Here is a 21012-nt window from a genome sequence, read left to right as displayed (position 1 = left end):
ATGTTTCTCATATCAAGCCAGGTGCTAGTGGCTCACCCTGTAATCCTTGCTACTCAGGAGGCTGAGAGCTGAGGATTGGGGATCAATGCCAGCCCAGGCGGGAAAGTCCGTGAGAGTCATATCTCCAATGAACCACCAGAAAACCAGAAGTAAGTGATAGAGTGTTAGCCTTGAGCAAAAAACATGAGGAGGAAGAGGAGGAGGAGGAAGAGGAGAAGGAGGAGGAGGAAGAGGAGGAGGAGGAGGAAGAGGAGGAGGAGGAAGAGGAGGAGGAGGAGGAAGAGGAGGAGGAGGAAGAGGAAGAGGAGGAAGAGGAGGAGGAGGAAAGAAACAAGCTCAGAGGCAGCACCCAGGCCCTGAATTCAAGTCCCAGTACCCACACAGGGATTGGGGGGGGGGGAGGGAGACAAAACACAACTCTCTTATCATGTTGAAAACAAATGTATTAAAATGTTTTTAAGGTGTTGATTCTGAGCGTGGAACCCAGGGCCTCACACTGGCCAGGCAGTAGCTTGACCACTTGAGCCACGCCTCCCGTCTAAGAATTTGCTCCACAAACCCTGCAGCTTCTTCCTGTCACGTAACCCCAGCACCCTGCTGCGATGACACGGATCACACACTGGTCACGATGGCCGCTACTCAGCTGTCTGTCGGGAGCCTGGAGGAGTGTGTGTGTGTGTGTTTGTGTGTGTGTGTGTGTGCTCGCGCGCGCGTGTGTGTGCGCAGACCTCATGCTGTCTGAAACCATCACCCTCTGTTTGGGTGTGTGCAGTGCCTTGAACTCAGAGTCTTGCTCTCTTACTCAGTTTGCTTGCTCATGGCTGCTGCTCTATCACTTGAACCACACCTCCAGCCAAGCTTTTGGCTGGCTAATTGGAGAATGGAGTCTTGGGACTTTTCTATCCAGGCTAGCCTCCGTCTATGATCCTCTAGGGCCTCCGCCTCCCGAACAGCTAGGGTTATACTGGTGCTGGCCAGTGGTGGATCTAATGCCAGAGAGCCAAAACTCTACCCTCAGAGCGTGTGAATGTGCAACACGAGTCTTAGGGAGAGCCGTGAAGTTGCTTCCACATGCACAGGCCGCCAGGGAAGCAACTTCCTTCCTCCAGCCATCCCCCCCCACACACACACACCACACACGTCCTCTGCTTCTTCATCCCACAGGAACCCAAACCCTGTCAGGCAGGAGGCCTGGAGGCTCGGCTCTTCCCAGGACTGCACAGCCATCTGTGAAGTGAAGACGCTTCCCACAGGCGGGCCACAGCCCATGTCCACCTTGAGAATGAACGGACCAGTGGCAAAGAAGACAAGGGCAGGTAGAGCGATTTAGCTGGGCGTGGTAGCTCTCCCCTGTCATCCCAGCATTCAGAGGCTGTCAGGCAAGACTGTGAGTTCAAGGCCCGCCTTCCTACATAGCAACAGCCAGCCTCAAAAAGCAAAGCAGAGCAAACAAGAAAAAGTGGAGGCAGTCTTAGAAAGCAGCTTCTAAAGTGCTCTCCAGCGCTTTCTAAAGCTCCGGGCTCAGAAGCCTCTGCTGTTTAAAAGACCCGGATACATCCGTGGGGCAATCTGAACTCCATTCCTATTTTATTTCACCCTACCCTATGTTAGAGACAACCACCACAAAACCCCGCGTTAAAAGACAACCACCACAAAACCCCGAGCCCACGCGTGCTGAGAAAGCCCGCACGCGAGCACCAAGGCAAAGGGCTCCGGCTGTCCCTGTCTGCAAACCATTTTAATTTTACTCAGAACAGGGCCGGTGTGGACCGCCGGAGCCCTGAGTTCCTCGGCTCCCAGCACCGCGCCCCACACACGGCACTGAGAACCCCTCGAGAGCTGTGTGTCACGCCAGCGCCCCGCTTCCTCCCGCTAGCTGCTGCCCAAGGAAATGGAGGCGACCATCACGATCAGAAATGTAATTCACGATCTGACAGTCCTGCGCGTATAACCATCGCTGTCAGCAGGTTGAGGGACTTGAGGTCCAGGTCCTTAGCCTGACCCACAGCCGGGGTCACAGCTCCGCTGGCACCCAGTCCCCACGGTGTCCCCACCCCTGTCCTGTCGGTGTGTAACCTTCAGACTAAGTCACCAGGCCACCTGTGAGCGGTGCGGTGAGCTCCAGCCAGAGCTCCCAGGCACAATGGCTGAGCCCCATTGTTATGCAAGCCCTGGGCCCTCCACTCACACCTTCTTAGGGCTCAGGCCTGGCCGTGCCCCTGGGCCTGAAGATGCAAATCGGGCTCTAAGGCTTCCCCAGGGCAGAGCCTCCCCCAGGCTGGCTGGGTCTGTAACCACATCATGGCTGACTCCGTCTGTAACTAACTATATCCTCTCCCAGAAGGTCTAGGCGCTGTTGTGGTGCGGGCCTGCTCCTTCTCCTTGCCTGGGGACAGGATCACAGGATCCCGGACTGTGATGTGGTCTACGGTGCCACAAAAAGAACCCCCAATGGAGTCCTGAGTAGGAGTTTTAGGGCAGGCTTTGACTTGATGTGTCATCCCGGGACAAGTCACTTCCCTGGTCCTCTTGGCAGAAGGAAAAGGAGTAGAAGCGGATCAGTCTGATGGTGTGTGTGTGTGTGTGTGTGTGTGTGTGTGTGTGTGTGTGTGTGTGTGTGTGTGTGTGTGTGTGTGTGTGTGTGTGTGTGTGTGTGTGTGTGTGTGTGTGTGTGTGTGTGTGTGTGTGTGTGTGTGTGTGTGTGTGTGTGTGTGTGTGTGTGTGTGTGTGTGTGTGTGTGTGTGTGTGTGTGTGTGTGTGTTCCGCAACCCTTTTTTGCTTTAGTTTATTTAGCATCTCCAATTTTGTTTGGCTCGGCTTGGCCTGGATGAGGGTCATTCTCCCACAGATGGGACCACAGATGTGCTCCACTGCCCCTGGTTTCTTGGTTGAGATGGGAGGGGGGTCTCTGCAATTTTTGCCCTGGCAAGTTCAAGCCCCAGGACTGACAAAAACAAATAAACAAATAAATTGGTGCCAAGATGCTGATGCCTATCCACAGGGATCTGCTGCAGAACAGTGCAGGCTTGGCGGTGACTGGAAAAAGTAAAACATCAGCTGGGCTGTGTGGTCCACACCTGTAATCTCAGCACACAAGAGGGGTGGGGCAGGAGGATGGCAAGTTCCAGGCTGGCCTGGGCTACACAGCAAGATCTTGTCCACAACGTAAGTAGAATAAAATATAAATGAAACCAACAGGATTGGCATCTGCTTTCGCTTGGATGTGGCTCGTTCCCCCGAGATCCGTGCCTGGGAAGAACCAACCCCAGTGTGGTGAGGTTAGGAGGAGGTGGCCCTTCAGAAGGCCGGGTCTAGTGGGAGGCGTGGCCCTTCAGGAGGTGGGGCTTGGTGGGAAGGCAGGGCCTGTGGGAGGCGTGGCTCATGCGGAGGTAGCACCTGGTGAGAGGCAGGGCCTGGCAGGGGGTGGGGCCTGGCAGGGGGTGGGGCCTGTCAGGGGGTGGGGCCTGTCAGGGGGTGGGGCCTGGCAGGGGGTGGGGCCTGTCAGGGGGTGGGGCCTGGCGGTAGGTGGTGAGGCCATTGGGGGCGGTGCCCTCAGAAGGGACAGGGCCGCTCTCAGCGCGTCTCCTCTGCTGTTATAGAAGCACAGGCCTGGCCCTCCCTCCCCTTGCCTCTGCGGTGCCAGTCTCTGTGGGGAGATCCCCTTCAGAGCCCCACCAGTGACTGAGTTAAAGTCAACCTCTTTTCTTTGCCAATGACACAACCTTGGGAACTGAACGCACACATGGGACCCAGCAATTCTGCTCCTCAGCACAAGCCCAGGGAGCATCAATCAGCCTCACCCAGGGGCTTGAACACGCATCGTCAGCGCAGCGTCAGTAGCATAAGCAAAGGGCAAAGCACCTAACTGCCCGTGGACAGACGGGAGGATGCACAACATACCGTACTGCTGATGTACACAGAGTGGAATACTATTTAGTCAGAGAAAAGAACAACATTCTGACCCTCACCATAAGATGGATGAACCTTGAGACACTGAGAAATAAAATCTTCCATGACCCCTCCATACATGAAATAATTTGAATAAGCAAATTCAAGAGGCCCAAAACAGAACAGAGGTGGCAGCAGGCAACGCGGGGCGGAGTGAGTTAGCGCGGGGTGGGCGTCCTGTTGCAGGCTGGGGGCTGAGGATGGAGAGAGGGCCAATGTAATTATTGTCAACGAATTTAGTTAAAATGGTTGCTTTCACCTTAAATGTATTCTTGCTACAGTTTAAAAAGTGATTTGTTATTTGCTGGTTGGCCATCTAAACTGTTACTCTACCGATGATCTAATAGAGATACAAAATGTACACTCTTGCAGGGGATCGGCAGGTGATAGGGCCCGGGAGGGGGAGGGGGAGGGGACTGCAGGCTGAGCTGCGCAAGGCCCAGATTCCATTGCCAACATCACAAAAGCAGTGAGCACAGCGGGGGGGGGGGGGGGGGGGCGGGGCTCCAGCCCGCAAAGGTAGCTACCTGGGAGGCAAAAGTCAGGGATTGCGGTTTGAGGCAGCCTGGGTGAGGAAGGGGAAGCCCATCCATCTTGATGGATGTGGAGTTGTATGCCCCTCATCCCTGCTATGAATGGAAACACAAATAGGAGGATCACAGTTCAGGCCAGTCCCAGCATAAAGCTAGGCCCTGATCTCAAAAAGTCACACACACACACACACACACACACACACACACACACACAGGCTAAGGATGTAGCACAAGTGGTACAGTACCTTCTAGCAAAGGTAAGGCCCAGTATGAGAGGAGAAGAGAGAGAAAAAGGGGGGGGGGGAGAAAATGGGAGAGGGGGGGGGAGGGAGAAAGGAGAAAGAATTAATTAGCACTAACAAGTGTGTAACTAAGCACCTACTACACCTGCTTATTTTGTTCTAGGATTTCAGAGGCCCTCAGAGGTGATTTCTCTCTAACATGCAGCATAGATTTTTCCTCCACAGCAGCTCGGGCTGATGATTAATATCCTTGGTGGGAAGTGTTAAAAGTCTCAAGGAGTACTTGAAAAACAACTGCACTACAGATCTCAATACGCTAATTGCCTCTCATCCCTTGGAGCCCTTGGGAGTGGAGGTGGTGAGGGATTGAAGGTTGACCAGAGGCAGAAGGTGACCGCGGTGCTGCTCCACACAGCGCGCTCACGCGCAAAAGTGAAGATGATGTCTCCGGTGCCCTGTGGTGCCCGTCCTACCAGCCTGTCCTATCACTATGGTCCGACCTGGGTGTTTTGCTGGCTGAGCTCAGACCCAGTGATTGTAGCAGAATCAAAGGCCGTTCGGGCTGAACCCCCTGGGATGTTAACACCTTCGTGGTGGGAACTGATAGCTCTGAGAACTGATCCAAATGGAATTCAGGGTCCTGGGAAGCGTGAGGGCTCTCCCCACGCTGGAGGAAGTGTTCTTGGCAATTCCTGTTGTCGTTGTTGGTTGTGGGGCCTGAACTCTGGGCCTGGGCGCTGTCCCTCAGCAATTCAGCTCACGGCCAGCGCTCTGCCTCTGGGGGGCAGCTCCTCGGCCCCCTCCCCCGGGTCAGGCCTGTCTTTGGGATTGTGGCTTTGCTGTCTCTTGGGCTGAAACCCTGTGTGGAGGGGAGAGGGCACCCCTGCCTTGCACCCCGCTCTTCTTCTTCTCTTCTTGCAGGAATACTGGGTCCGTGGGCCAAACCGATCTGCACAGAAATGAACGTGGACTTCTTGGCTGGGGGGCCTCAGTGGTCACCCCAGGGCTGGGACAGAGTCTATCTGGTTCACACTCTGCCTGAGCAGAAGGCTGTGAATATTGGGGGTGACACCTGCGCCCTCCTTCCCCTGTCCCCCGAGTTCTCGTCACTCTGTGCTGTCTGCGCAGGCCGGCTTGCCCGGGAGCTTCTACCCGCAGACACTGTCGCTTTGTGGCTCCTGTCCCAGTGTTTGAACTCAGGGCCTGGGGGCTGTCTCTGGGCTTCTTTTTGCTCAAGATTAAGTGCTCTCCCACTTGAGCCACAGCTCTAGTTCTGGCTTTTTCTGAGTAGTTTATTAGAAATAAGAGTCGCATTGACTTTCCTCCCCAGGCTGGCTTCCAACTGCGATCCTCACATCTCAGCCTCCTGAGTAGCCAAGATTACAGATGTGAGCCACTGGTGTCCGGCAGAAACGGTCACCCTTGAAAGAAGATTCTGTGACATTCTATATTTTGAAACACAAAAACAAAGTTGGGCTGGGAAGGTGGCTCAGTGGTAGAGTGGTTGCCTAGCATGCATGAGGCCCTGGGTTCGATTCCTTAGTGACACACACACACACACACACACACACACACACACACACACACACACACACACAGAAAAAGCTGGAAGCGATGCTGTGGCTCAAGTGGTAAAGCATTAGTCTTGAGCAAAAGAAGCTCAGGGACAGTGCCAGGCCCTGAGTTCAAGCCCCAGGACTGGCAAAAAAAAAAGAGACAAAGTTGAGGGGACCTTGGAGGAGGAATGGTTAACGGTCCGTCTCCCGCCGTGTTCTTCCCGGGGCGGCCCACGCCCTCAGCCCGGCCGCTGTCTCTCCAGAGCGCCCACAACCCCGAGCAAGCCCAGCTGTGCCAGGTGCCTGACGGGCCGGCCCCGTATTTCTTTTTTCTTTTTTTAGCTTCTACCTAAGAAGCAACCATTTCTGAGAATCTGAATTTTCCCCAAATTTCAAAGCAGTACCAAGGAGACAAAAATAAAAACAAAACAAATGAAACAAAACATGTATTTGGACCCATCTTCCTGCAGTCACGTGTCTCCGTTCACCCCGTGAGGCAGAGCCGGGTCTCCACCCGCAGCGCGTGGAAGTTACGCGCTGGCTCTAGGCCTGCGGTAAATCGAAATCCATCTCCTCCAGCGCTCAGCTCACCTGGGCGGATGCCTGTGAGGGAGGGCGCTCTGGGTGGCTCTGTCCTGCCCAGCTTTCCAGCCTCTGCCCGCCACACCCGGGCGCAGGGAGCGGACACGCTGGTGCTGGCTGGGGACAGGCCTGTCACAGGGCTGGGGAAAGCTTGCTAAACTGGGGGTGGGCTTTGCGGTTTTGGGTTTTCTCTCAGCAGCAGCATGACTAAGTTTGTTCAGAAATGGAGTTTCTAGATCATCTCCCCACTAACTATACAAAACATGGTTTCTTTTTATTAAAAAAGAGAAAATATTCTTGGCAATTTCTGTTGCTGTTTGTCATGGGACTTGAACTCTGGGCCTGGGCGCTGTCCCTCAGCTCTTCAGCTCAAGGCTAGCGCTCTACCACTTGAGACACAGTGCCACTTCAGGCTTTTTTCTGCTTATGTGGTGTTGAGGAATTGAACCCAGGGCCTCATGTATGTGAGGCAAGCACTCTACCACTGAGCCACCTTCCCAGCCCTGTATTTTACTTTTAAATCAACTTCCATTCACCTAATAAATATTTCCTGGGTAACTATTACCTAATGAAAGTATTCTTGCTTTCAAAACAACACAGTAAGCCGGGCACCAGTGGCTCACGCCTATAATCCTAGCTACTCAGGAGGCTGAGATCTGAGGATCATGGTTTAAAGCCAGTCGGGCACGAAAGTCCATGAGACTCTTATCTCCAATAAACCACTAGAAAACTGGAAGTGGGGCTGTGGCTCAAGTGGTAGAGCACTTGCCTTGAGCTGAAGAGCTGAGGGACAGCGCCCAGGCCCAGAGTTCAAGCCCCACGACCAACAAAAGAAACCCCAAAAAACAAAAACAAACAACAACAAAAAAACCCACAATAGCATATGTACATGATTACCAAGTAAGTGTTATTGTGTGTTTTTTGTTTTCTTTGAGACATCATGCTATGCAATGCAGATTGGCTTCTAATTCACTGTGTAGTTCTGCGTGGCCTTAAATTCATGATCCTTTCCCCTCAGCCTCCCAAATGCTGAGATTTACAGGTGTGAGCCACCATGCTTGTTTGCCTTGAAATTTTTATTAAGGGAAGAAAGATAAATAACCACAAATTTTTGTTTATAGAATTAGGTTCTCAAAACTTCCTTGGTACCTCTGAAGGCAACAGTTTTCCTTTGATGTAGAAAGCCATGGAATTAGTATATCTTCAGAAAAGATCGAGGTTGCTCTAGTCTGCAATGGCTAAAACATTAAGAAAGGGTGGTCCTTAGGTGACCACTTTGTCTACCTGTGGAAAATGTGGAGCTAGAAGAGGGACAGTGAAGTCATTACTTATTGGCCATGTTGATTTTACTTTTCTAGGATATTTTCTGAGTACAATAAGTGTGATCTGTGGAGGGACTGGCCGAAGGGTCTCGTCTTTTTCTATCTACAGACATAAAAGTAGATAGAAAAATGATGTTGACTCTAATAAACAACACAAAATTGCTTGCTTGGCTAGATTTTTTTTTTAAATGCCTTTAATAAATAACACAAATAAAAACTCAAAGAAAGAAAGAATCCCAGGGCTAGAGACTGACCGCGCCCTGCCTTCGGGTGCTATATCAAGTTAAAGCCATCAATGGCTGTGAACTGCTAGCCCTCACTCTCACACCTTATACCCTTAAAGAGCACCAGGGAGGGACCCAAGTATTTTTGGTATGGATTTAATTCCAGTGTTTGCAACAACAACAAAATCCTCCAAGATTGTAGCCGGGGTGAAGTCCCCTGTGTGTGAAATGCTTGGAGCCGGCGGCAGCAATAGATATCTGACGTCTGGGATGAGGATCTCTGTGTAAGGATGATGGGGAAGGCTCGGGCGAGGGATGGAGACTGAGTGAAGCTGACGCAGACGTGGACTAAGGAAAATCTGCTCACCTAGAAGAGCCGGGCTTGGCAAGGACCTCCCCCACTTCCTCCTATCACCTGGGGGAAGTCAAGTCCTGGCCATGTACCAGCGGCTACTGTCCAGGCCAGCTGGTCTTCAGGGAGGTGTGGATGGCGGGGGTGGGGGGAGGGCGGGGGGCGAGGTTCTCATGTCTGTAAGCCCACACTCTTACACAGAGCACACGCTGTGCACATGGGGCTTCTCCTGAGCAGGCGGGCAGAAGGCCAGCAAGCAAGGAAACTGCTTCGTTTTACTTTTCTTTAGTATCTCGTTGTTGTTATTTTGGGTGTTCTGGACTTTTCTTAGGGGGGAGATTGGACCCAGGGCCTCACACATGGAAAGTAGAAGCGACATTCCCCCCTCCAAACCAAAATAGACTATACTTAATTTTGTTATATGCTATATGTATGGTAGAGTCTAAAGGTGAAAAAAATAATACAGGTATATCTAAATACTTACAGACTTATCTAAGCAGTTACAAGAAACAGCTCTTGCTACAGACTGGGTCCTGGGAGGTAGGGCATGAAGTGGTTGGGTTTATTTTGGGGGCTTTGTTTTTTTCTTTTGTTTTGTGTTTTATGGTGCTGGGGATGGAACCAGGTACCTTGGACAGCTAGGTCAGCAATCACTCAGTGCGCTCTCACCCTGGCCAACAACAGCAGGAATGATTTGAAAAACATGTTATTATCACAAAGGACGTAAATACCAGTAGTTCAAAAGACAAAAACCACATTCTGGTCAACTTTAGTGTGTAATCATTATGCAGATTCAGGAATACCAACACCTGTTTCTCTAAAAACACAGCACATCTCAAAGTGAGCTGCGCACATGCTGGAAACACCAGTTCTTGTGGTAAATGCACCGGGGTAAACGCATGGTCTCTCTGCTCGTGCTGGGTCATTTCCTTCCCCTGCATCCTTGCAAGAATGGCCTGGATTTTGCCCAGTGAGGGCTGGGGAGGCCGGGGACCTGGGGACCACAGCAGGAATCCCCAACATTGCTCTATTCTGATTCCTTCACTGGAAAAAGAATTTTAAAAGTAAAGCCAATGATCGCGGTGCTGTCACAAAGACACTCAATGCTGTAAAATGTTTCCAAGCCCTTTATGCATTTGTTTTCATTTGATCCTCATGATAAACAGACAAGGAAATAGTCCTGACATTTTTTGTTGTTGTTGTTTTGGGTTTTTGGTGGTGTTTTGTGTGTGTGTGTGTGTGTGTGTGTGTGTGTGTGAGTGTGTGTGAGTGTGTGTGTGAGTGTGTGTGTGAGTGTGTGTGTGAGTGTGTGTGAGTGTGTGTGTGTGAGTGTGTGTGAGTGTGTGTGTGAGTGTGTGTGTGTGAGTGTGAGTGTGTGTGTGTGTGTGTGTGAGTGTGTGTGTGTGTGTGCCTGTCCTGGGGCTTGAATTCCAGCCTAGGTGCTGTCCATGAGCTTATTTTTTTCCCCCTCAAGGGTAGTGTTCTACCACCTGAGCCACAGCCCCACTTCTGGCTTTTTAAAGAGATTAATCGGAGATAAGAGTCTCATGGACTTTCTTGCCCAGGCTGGCTTTGAACTTTGATCCTCAGATCTCAGCCTGCCCGATTGCTAGGGTTACTGGCAGGCGTGAGCCACCGGTGCTCAGAGGCCTGAAGTTGTTAAGAGCAGGCTAACTCACAGGAGACACCCAACCAAGAGGCCTGACTCCCCAAAGAGTGAAGTTCTCTGGAGTTCTGTGGTTCCGGTTCTTTCAAAGTCTAACCAGACGTCCTTATCAGCATAAAGCTGAACGTCAAACCTCTCTTATCGTAGTAAGGAAATACGTCTTGTTGTCACATACATTGATTGTCACACTTTCTTATATTCCGGTGGAAGCAACAAGCAGAGCTTACTGTGGTCTACTAGCCATTCTGCCTTTCTCTGGAGATTCCCAACTGACTACTAGCAAAAAACGAGGCCTTGTCAAGTACATTCTCCCCCAGTGGTTTCTTCCGTGTACAAAGGTGCTTCGGTGTCAGGCCGGCCCGGAGGACGGCCAGTAACGCGTTGTTCGCGCTCTGTTCCTCCAGGATGATTTCTGAGCTCCCTGGGAATTTCGGTTTGCACAAGTTATTAGGATGTGACCTTTCCCTTAGATTTCTTATTTTAGGATGGAGTTAGCGCGGTATTTCCCCCGTGGGAGCTGCCGCACTTCCTTCGCAGATAAGGAACATAGCAATGACGAGTCACAGTGGGCGACCCGGGGCTGTGGATCCCGGGCGTGAGGACAGCAGGCCAGGCGTTCCGGGCTTGAAAAGGAAAGCCACGCGCTCGCGAACAAAAGAAAACTCAAGTCTGTGCTGCTCTGGCATTTCCCTGAAATTTATTCCTAATTGTTTCTTGTACCAGAGACCTCGTCTCATGACTCCGAAAGATTACCACAGATGTTTACGTCACGTACATTTCCTATGTCCTGCCCACCGAGAGTGTAAAAGCTTAAAAATACCAATTCATTTAAATGACTTCAGATCACAGGATCTGGAGAACAAGGAGTTCATGAGCTGAAAGGGAAAAAAAAAAAAAAAACCAACAAACACCTAAAAACCAAAAACCAAAAGGAAACAAACCAAACCAAAACTAAAACTAAAACAGCGAAAATGAAAGCCGACCAGGCCTTCCTCCCTCTCCAAGGAAGCAGAGCGGCTTCTGAGCGCCAAGCCTCGCCATGTAGACGCGTTCAAATTCAGACACAGTACGGGCAACACAGAAGTTACTGGAAGTGGCCAATTTACCCAGCATGCTCTAGCGAGGCTACATAGCTCAGGCATGAGAAAAGGAACAAGGCAGATGATATAATGATGAGGCTGAAACTCCACCACCGCCTTGCCCAAAGGAAAAAGCAAAGTGTTTCACCCACAATGCTTCTCCTAGCTCAAGACGTTTTTTGAAAGGTTTCCGGTTTTAGCTTTTTATTGTATTATTATTATCTTTAAGGGGTTGTACCAAGCGGTTGCCATTCAACAGGTCAGGTTCAAAGTGCCATGCATCATTTACCGTCTTCCTCCGTCATGTTGTGATACATTTTCACCACAAACTTCCTCATCTACTATACTAGCTTCATTCTAAAATCATGACCTCTAATATTTAACGCACAAAGTTTAAAATACTTGAATTGTTTCAAGGGATTAATCACCTCAGAACTTCACGCGCGCTCGGCAAATGCTCTACCACGAAACTCCGCTCTTAAGCCCCCAAAATAGCTGACTTAAAGCTTTTTTTTTTTTTTTTTTAAACAGACAGGAGCTCTGCCCTTTCTGTGTCAGCCCCACGCACACTACACTACAAGGCGTGTGCTGCCTTGTAGAAAATATTTTAAAACTAGACTTAGGAGGAGGCAACAATGCTTGATAAGAAATGCACTCATTCCCTTGCTCACGTAACTGCAACCCCTCTGTACGGTATTTTCACAATTAAAAAAAAAACTAGACTTATAACCATCTATATGAAGTCCTCCTTTTTTTTTTTTTTTTTTTTTTGGTCGTGGGATTTGAACTCTGGGCCTGGGCGCTGTCCCTTAGCAATTCAGTTCAAGACTAGCCCTCTACCACTTGAGCTATGGTACCACTTCCAGTTTTCTGGTGGTTTATTGGAGATAAGAGTCTCAGGGCCTTTCCTGCCCATGTGGCTTTGAACTCAGATCTCAGCCTCCTGAGTAGCTAGGATGACAGGCGTGAGCCACCAGAGTCTGGCTAAGACCTACTTAAAAAAAAAAAACTATATTTTAAAAGCCATTATTCCTTCCTCTTAATTCACAACACAGGATTTAAGAGTCCTGAGCGCCCTGCAGTATAATCTGTCTTCATATTTTATTTCAACTTGCATCCTCTCAGGAAATTATGTGACGCTTCCTTGCTAGAAAGTTGTCTTTTAAAAACTTCATAGCAGTAAGCCACCCACATTTTCTGTGTTCACTGATCCTCAGATGGATGAAGTTCTCCTCCCTCCCCTTACTACAGAGACAGACGGATGGACAGACAGACAGACAGACAGATGGGCACAAGCCAAGGATTCATTTTAAATTAACAGAAGGCATTTAAACGCATTGCTGTTTTGTATGTTTAGTTCATTTGCTACTAATATAGCCCCAGGCCAATTCAGTGTCATAAAAACTAATAAAGCAAGAGTAATATAATTGCTCAAGCACTTTCACTAACAAATTCCTCTGCTGGAGATTTATCTGAAGAAAACAATTTTTACAAGTAAACAAATGAGCTGCCTCAAGATATCCACAGCACAGAACAGCAAAAGAACAAACAAGCTGAAAACAAATACAAAATCCAAACCTGGCTGTGTATGGTGGTGCACCTCTCTCATTCCAGCAACTGAGGAGGCAGAGAAGAGAAAGGCGGTGTGTGTTATGGTACTGGTCTTGAACTGGGCACTGTCCCTTAGCTTTTACCACGCAAGCTTAGCACTCTACAACCTGAGCCACAGTTGTAGTTCGGCATTTCTGGTGGTTCATTGGAGAGAAGAATCTCACACAGACTTTCCTACCCAGGCTGGCTTTGAACTGTGATCCTCAGATCTCAGCCTCCTGAATAGCTGGGATGACAGGTGTGAGCCACAGGTACCTGGCTCTCAGAGAGGGATGTGAAGCTCAAGGCCAGGCCAGAGAAAGTTAATAAGACCCGCTCTTAAAGACAAATATAAAACCAAAGCCCTGGGGGCATGGCTCAAGTGGAAGAACACTTGCCTAGCAAGCAGGAGGGCCTGGATTCGATCTCCAGCTAGGAAACAAGAGTAGAACCCCCTAAAGCCTGGCTGAGCAAGTCACCAACACAGAGGAACGTGTGGGCCGCCGTGTCCGCCAGGCCGGAACAGGGAAACTGAGGCCAGGCCTCCCTGCGGCGCTGCCCGCCGCCCCACCAGCAGCCAGGAGCCAGGGCATCCGCTCACCCAGGGCCGGGAGAAACTGCGGGCGGAGCCGTGTGGCTGCGCTCCTTCTTAAACATCTTTCTCCAACTTTTTAGTAAGAAAACTATTTCAGAAGAGATTCGTGTAAGGCCCAGGAACTCCACATCTGCAAAGGCCTGGGGTGGGGGTGGGGGCTTGGGGGTGGGGAAGAGGCCCATCTCCAAAACAAGCCCAGAAGCCCAAGTTCTAAGGTAAAATCTGTGCCCAGGCTTCCTCGTGAATGCGCAGGGCAGAGAGCTTGGAGCAGAAGGCGGGCCTGATGCCCCCCCCCCCAGTGAGCACACAAAGGATAAAGATGGGGTGTCCTATTAGTAATTCACCTGTCATAAAACCACCAGGATCAAGCAAGTTCAGAGCTCTTTTATCTCGGCCCTTTTCTCCCTTCCATCAGTGAACGCGTTTCCTGTGGCTCTGCTTCCTTTTACGGAGTCATTGGTCTTAGTTACAAATTAACCCTGCAGGTGACCCGGGCAGCCACCCGCCCTGCTGCGCCCCTGCCCTGTCCCTTCCCGGTGAGGCCACCGGGCAGTGCGCACGCTAGCTGACCAGCGATGTCGGAGAATCGGCTCTAGATTTAAAGCTGCCAGAGACCTCAGTCCTTTTTCTATTATTCTTTTTCTTTGTATTGTAAGCAACATAGACACAAGACAACATGTACCACGTCATTCATTCGTTCACCTTGAAGCAGCCCGGAGACGCTCACAGGTCGTACAAGCCAGTAACAACACCCCTATGTCTCCACGCCTTGGCCAGCCTCTGCAGTTACCATCCGCCTTCTGCCTCTGGGAAGCTGATTGCCTTGTGTGGACCTGCGCCCCTGCCTTGCATGCACACCAGGGCCACGCAGCACGCTAGCCCGGACGAACACACGGGAGAGTCGCCAAACATTCAGGGTCACATTCCAAACACGGATTGTTTACTTATGCCAAGACAACTGGGTTTGTGACACTCATATTCTGATGTGGAAGTACATACTCACCCTTTTAAGAGCTCGGCCCTGCCCTGCCCTGCCCTCTCCTTCCCTTCCCCTTTTTTGTTGATTCTGAGGCCTTGAGCGAGCTAGGCAAGTCTTTCTAACTCTAATACCTTTAGGTGTTTCCAACATTGAACTTTCTAATGTTTCTAAGATTGGATTGTAAGCACGCCGGCCGCTGAAATCGATTTCCCCTAAAGCCTCCAAGTCCCCTCGGCCCTGCCTGTCCTCCTGGAATTTCCCACACCTTCTGCCTCCCACGCCATGACTGTTTCCTTCCCTCTCACCACGAAAATGTAAGACCACTGACTGAGTTCTGGGGGAAAGTGTGCCCCGGGGAACGGCCTGTGGATGGGGGGGGGTGTCTCGGTGGGATCCCACCACCCGCACGGTTGTGGTTTGAGCATCTGCATCCCATTGATCACCAATTAAAATCTTTGCTAGAAGGTGGGACCCACGGCGGCAGGGCCTGATGGAGCTGGCCGCCCACCAGCGTGGGTGGGGTCCACGTGCCAGGCAAATGCACCACCACTGAGCTCCACCTGACCCCCACGTGCCTGCCCACACCCTGGGGTTGGGCAAGAGGCTGGGATAGGACATAGCTGATGGCCGCATGGAGGCCAGATGGGCGCAGAGCGGGCTGCGGAACAGCGTGTGCGAAGAGAAGTCAAGGGGAGCGGTGTGGCTCAGAGGTCCAGCACCCACTTAGCATGTCCGGGGCCCCAGGTTCAACCTCCAGGACCAGGAGGCAAAGGACAAGGGCTCGGGAAATATTCAGGGGCAAGGGAGGGACCACACCTCCCGTGAGTTTAAGAGAATTCCTTCTCTGAGGACCAGTGATCAAGACCCCACCAGGCCCTGGTGCTATCCCCAGCATCACAGCCGAAATACCCAACCACCACTGCCTCTGGAATGAGACACGGCTGATCGCAGAGTTACAGAGACAGCAGAGATGGGGCCCTTAGCCCCAAGAGTCACACACTGGATGTCAGCAGAGGCCAGCGGTGCCTTTTCAAACATCTCGTTACCATGATGCTGACCTTGGTGGCCTGGTTTCATGGTGGTGTCTGCCAGGTTTCTTCCCTTTTGTAACAAAGACACATTGGGGGAAATACCCTGGAAGTCTCTTACTTTCCTCCGCCCTCTAATTTCAGTATTGATGGGCGGATCCTGCCTGCCACGTGCGTGGCTCTGGGTCTCCGACAATTCTGTTTTCTGAGTTCCTCTTCTGTTTATTAAGTTTTCTGCGAAAGAAGAGTTTTTCTCCTCCCTACCTTTGTTTATCTACTCATTCATTCATTTATTTGCCTCAGTCTGAACTTTATAGATACATTTCATTTGGAAAACTTATAATCCCATCATATTGGTTAGTTTGTTATTTTTTTTTTCTTTTTGTCAGTTGTGAACTCTGGCCTGGGTTCTATCTTTGAGCTTTAGACTACTGGTCTACTACTCGAGCCACAGCTCCACTTCTGGCTTTTGGTGGTTTATTGGAGAACAGAGTCTCATGGACTTTCTTGCCCCGGCTGGCTTCAAACTGCCATTCTCAGATCTAAGCCTCCTGAGTAGCCAGGATGCCAGGTGTGTGCCCTTGGTGCCCCGCTGGTTAGCTGTGCTGTTGTCAGGTTGTCCTAGCTCTGGTCTCTGAGAGCTCTTCCGGCTTCATCTGTCTCCCTTGAGTATATCCTTACAACCACCAGTCTGGCTTTGCTTTGTCATCGGGAGGGCCCTGCTTCTCGGCCCTGCCTCTCGGGGATGGGGCAGGATCCCTCCCTGGGCACCTTACTGCGTGCACATCTGTGCACACTTGTGCACGCTCTGCATTCATTTCTGTTATTCCTCTTTCAGTGCTGCAGAATCTCTTTATCTGTGGTTTTAGGAAAATGAGCCACTCTGTGACTTTCCTTACTGACGGCGCTCAGTAGTCCCCAAGCCATGTCAAAGAGTGACTGGTGTCTCCCTGCCTTTCCCGGACACAGTGGGGATCTGTGACACAGCTCTGGGATCAGGGGCCAAAGGTTTACATTCTCAGCGGTGGACTTCCCGGGCCCTTGCCCCCAGCTGGCCTCTGAGATGGCGTCTCAGGAAGCAGCAGTTTCGGCCTGGGTACAAGCTTCCCCAGCAACGCCCCTCCAGGATGGAACTCTTCTTATATACTGTGAAACTCACCTGTCACTTCCTGGCCATAGATCCTGCATGTACGGCCTACAGAGACCAGGCAGCCATAGTCATTTTGATCAATTTCATTCTAACAATCACAAGAACCTGAAGGAATGTATTTGCCATTAGTCCTTGGGTACGAAAACAAAAGGAATGCACAAGACTTAGTCGAGACTTATTTTTTTCAGGATGTGTGTTATTTCTCCATGTCTAGGTCATTTTCCTATCTTTGTTTTGTCTTAGACAAATATGACTCCATGAACTCCAGCTGATTAGCAAATTACATAGAGAAAGTGTCAGGACAGGAAAAAATAAAAGCCCCCTAAGAAACTGTACCATAAAATCCAATGAAGATACTTTTAAATAGAAATGTAGTATAATAACTTTGATTTACCTACCGTTAATAGGTGATTCTTATTCCAGGGAATAGAATGGCTTTCTTGTTGTTGATCTGTGATTCGCAGTTGGCGTCTTTTTCAGAGCTGAACAATGGAAAAGAAACAAGATTTTCAATATACACGCAATATTCAGAATCCTTGGATAACCCAGGCTGCCAGAATGTACATGCACAAATAAATTTATTTTCTCTGTTGGATTTCATCCCGATTATTTGCCCAAATGACTCATGATAACTCATGCAAGGCTGGAGAGTCTTCTCAGAATTATTTCATGGAAGGAGCATGTATTAGATTAACTTCCCACTTGGGTCACTGACATGAGGCAAAGCTTTTTTTTTTTTTTAAATTTCATCCATCTTATAAGTCAAATTAATAACAATACCTACATTATTGTGCAGACTTAGGAAAAACTAGATCTTAAAGGGGTTAGTAACATCAAAGATCTGATCACTGTGAGTATAGTTCAGTAATAGAATACCTGATTAGCATTGCAGAAGGGCCCTGGGTTGCATTTCCTAAAACACACACACACACACACACACACACACACACACACACACACACACACAGAATAAGAAAGGTTTTTAGTGGTACTGGGGGTTGAACTTGGGGCCTTGTGCATATGAGTCAGGCCTTCAGCCCTTTATAAAACAGGCTCTCTCCTGTTTATATCCCAGCCAGCCTAGACTGTGATCCGCCTATTCGTTTTTCCCACGTAGCTAGAAACAACAGGCTGCCCCACCATGACCAGTGAGCGGTTGAGACGAGGTCTGACTGCCTTAATCCCTAGGGTGACCTCAAATCAAAGTCTCCCACTCTCTGCTTCCTGAATGGCTAGGATTAGAGGTGCGAGTCACCTGACTCAAGGTAGACACTTAATAAAAGTTACACACTGCAGTGTTGATATGTGTTGAAACAAAACTTCATCTCCAGGGGCTGGGAAGGTGGCTCAGTGGTAGAGCGCTTGCCTTGCATGCATGAGACCCTGGGTTCCATTCCTCGGCACCACATAAGAAAAAAGCCAGAAGTGGTGCTGTGGCTCAAGTGATAGAGCTCTATCCTTGAGCGGAAGAGCTGAGGGACAGCGCCCAGGCCCAGAGTTCAGGCCCCATGACCGGACTCAAAAAAAAAAACAAACAAAAAAAACCTCCACTTTGGGCTGGGAAGGTGGCTCAGTGGTAGAGCGCTTGCCTTGCATGCGTGAGGCCCTGGGTTCGATTCCTCAGCACCACATAAGCAAAAAGAAAAAACCCGGAAGTGGCGCTGTGGCTCAAGTGGTAGAGCGCTAGCCTTGAGCTGAAGAGCTGAGGGACAGCGCCCAGGCCCAGAGTTCAGGCCCCATGACCGGACCAAAAAAACAAAACAAAACAAAACAAAAAACCTTCATCTCCTTCCATGCTAGCTGGTTGGAGAGGCGGTGAGCCACACGGTGAGACTCACGGAGGAGTCGCGGCGGGCAGGCCGGGAAGCAGCCTGCGGGTGAGTGGTGCCCAAAGGCTCGGGGACAGAGCTTGCCACGAGACGAAGCGGCCTCCCCGCCAAAGGCCTTCTCCGGAGCCTGGCACGCAGCCCCGACACCCCGCCCTCCCACCCCAGCACTCCAGTCGTGTGTTCTCTATTTCTGTGCCTTCTAGAACAGTTGGGACTTACAGAAATGATTCTGCTACCTGAGACTGCGGACGCAGGGGCCCCCACGTTGCTATTGCTAACACGAGAGGCTGCGAGCTGGAGGGGCCCGCTTGGTCAGGGCTTTCTGCCTGTGTGCTTGGTTTTCTGGCTGTCCACAGCAATGTGCACAAACTGTTTGTCCGTGGAAGGGAAAGACACACGCACACCAAAACCGTGTCAGAAACCACATGCAAGGCACGACACTGCCGGGGGGCGGGGGGGCATGCTCTGAGCATCTAAGGCAACCACCAAAAGGGTTCCGACAGGTGAACGCAAAAGAAAACAGTACCCATAGACAAAGGTTTGAATGAAATCACCACTGGAAACCTGTGAAGAATACGGACTCCAGGTTCAGGTGAAGGCACGCTAGCCCTCCCTGACATTTGCTCTCTGTAATACATTCATAGAGAAGCAGACTGTAGGGGCGTGAGGATTGTGTGGAAACTCCTAGCTCGCATCTCCAAGAATTGGCTCCAACAGAAAATGAGATTCCCGCAGCCTCCCTCTCCTCCCGCTTCCCGTCCCGTCCCCGCTCTCACCCACACCAGGGCCACACTCACAACCGTTCCGTCCGTCAAGGAAGGGCAGGCCAAATACCTAAAATCGAAAATCCCAGGATAGGAAAAAAGCCCCTTTTCTGAGGCTTGCAGCGCTCCTCATTCTCCACTGCTAACCCTCTTCAGATCTACCTCCCTCGGGGTCCCTGGGAGCCCAAGTCTGGGCTTAAGGTAATAATGTTCTCCACTCAAACAAAACCCACCACCTGGCACAGGGCTGTTCTGGCTTCTCATTCAACTATGTCAAATCTGAGGTCAGACTCCCACAGTTACTGAGTTACTCAGTAGTTACTCAGATTAATTTGCCTGGGATGGAATCATGGTAAACAGTGATTCAAGAAATATAAGAAATAATTCAAAATGGAAATATAAAAAAAGTTACTCCCCAAAGGGCTAGGGGTGTACTGCACTGGTAGAGCACTGCCCTGTCCTGAACAGGCCTGGATTCAAACCCAGCACTGCCATAAAAAAAGAAATTATTTACATTTATCCATAGTAACCCCATAGTGGGGGTTTTCTGAATTTCCACAGAAAAGATACTTTTCTTATTATACAAACTTTCTGAGTAAAAGAAATAGAATGACCTGTTTCCCAAAGTATAATAGTGACATGAAAATCAGACCAAAACACAGAAAAATATCAGTCCTACTTATCAATATTGACTTAGATCCAAGAAAAAAATACTTAAGGAAAGAAATCAACAGTAAATGAACACGCTACCATAAATCAGGTTGGATTTATCTGAGAAGGGCAAAGGACTTTTAATATCAGAAATCTATGAAAACATGTCACAGCACAAGTGACATGACTATCTCACACACACACACACACACACACACACATGCGTACACACACACACACACACACACACACACACACACACAGAGTACTCAGTGGAGTTGCAGGAACATAGTTCAGGGGTAGAATTTGCTTTACAAGCTCCAGGCCCTGGGTTCTACTCCATAGTGCCCCAGGCCCTTGGAAAAGGATTCACATTTACTCTTGACAGTATGTCTTTAAAAATCGAAACCATTTTAGCAACAAGAATATCTGGAACTTTTCACCAATACAGTGTTCATTGCGAAATAGTGCCAGTGATATTTCCCAAGTACAGTCTATAAATAACAAGTTCCTTTTCCAACAGAAAAGGTTTCGGCAGAAAATACATTTGCATATATGGCTCATTTCTGGAGATTAACAAAGTACATTAGCCCTGTACGTCTGAAAGCCCTGTCACTGAATCAAAACCAGCGCCAACAGTCTGCCTAACTCGGTTCGTCTCAAACTTTCCACTTTTTCACTTTCACCCATTCTGCCCTGGTTTTGCGACCTGTCTTCCTTCCCACCTTCCAGAGCAAGCTACACATTGTCTAAAGCCATTAGACGCCTTGATTTTTCGCTGCCCCCCCCCCCATTGTGTTCCTGGCTCTCCTGCTCTTGCTTCTCTGCGCTGCCAGTTTCTGTGATGCTGATGCTTCCATGCTGGGCTGTTTCAGGCACCACATGCACTGTCAGCACAGCTGGGCCCCTGAGGCCCTCGAGG

General features: G+C 50.0%; 1 protein-coding gene across 3 annotated transcripts in view; it reads right to left on the bottom strand.

Moving 5' to 3' along the window:
- The window catches only part of LOC138822712 (peroxisome proliferator-activated receptor gamma), a 106695-nt gene that overhangs the window by 70419 nt on the left and 15264 nt on the right, over positions 1-21012 (bottom strand). For 2 of the 3 annotated variants that reach the window (XM_070015587.1, XM_070015588.1), the window contains one exon: positions 17245-17328. The gene's annotated coding sequence lies outside the window, so the exon portion shown is untranslated. Of the gene's footprint in view, positions 1-14391; positions 14550-17244; positions 17329-21012 lie in introns of those variants that run through there. The other variant, XM_070015589.1, reaches the window with a different exon arrangement.

This window comes from Dipodomys merriami, unplaced genomic scaffold (assembly GCF_024711535.1).
Source record: "Dipodomys merriami isolate MVZ:Mamm:240054 unplaced genomic scaffold, mDipMer1.0.p SCAF_114, whole genome shotgun sequence".
In the NCBI taxonomy this organism is placed as follows: domain Eukaryota; kingdom Metazoa; phylum Chordata; class Mammalia; order Rodentia; family Heteromyidae; genus Dipodomys; species Dipodomys merriami.
This window is presented reverse-complemented; position numbering and strand designations above follow the sequence as displayed.